Source organism: Asparagus officinalis, chromosome 7 (assembly GCF_001876935.1).
Source record: "Asparagus officinalis chromosome 7, Aspof.V1, whole genome shotgun sequence".
Taxonomy (NCBI): Eukaryota; Viridiplantae; Streptophyta; class Magnoliopsida; order Asparagales; family Asparagaceae; genus Asparagus; species Asparagus officinalis.
In genome coordinates this window covers 14,994,218-14,994,664 of record NC_033800.1, presented here as the reverse complement: position 1 = coordinate 14,994,664, position 447 = coordinate 14,994,218, and positions in this window count along the sequence as shown.

Below are 447 nucleotides of genomic sequence, written 5' to 3'. Positions count from 1 at the left end.
CCCCACCAATCCTCTTCAAGTAGGATGGCAGGTCCACCAAAACTATCACGTTAACCGTTACCTCTGATAGTCAAACTCATCAGATAATGGCCTACCAGGTGATGTGCCTCTATTCTGACTTTATGAATAGTGCCCCACTAGGTGATGTGCCTTGTCTATCTCTTTTTTATTCCCCTGCTAAGTCTTAATCAAGACTGGGGGTTGGTTACTTGGAATCCATTGGATTAAGAGTAACGAATCTTTCACATCGTCGAGTTAACATTACACTCCTGACGATCATCACCCTCACAGAGTATGCATTCAACTTGCATCACTCCCAATTTGTCACGTTAACAATATACCTCTGACAACAATCAACTTATCAATCCTTGACAATAGGATTATAAGTCCTCAAAATTGCTCAAATCGCAATCTTCCCCAGCAAGACACTAAGTCTTTAAAATCTTA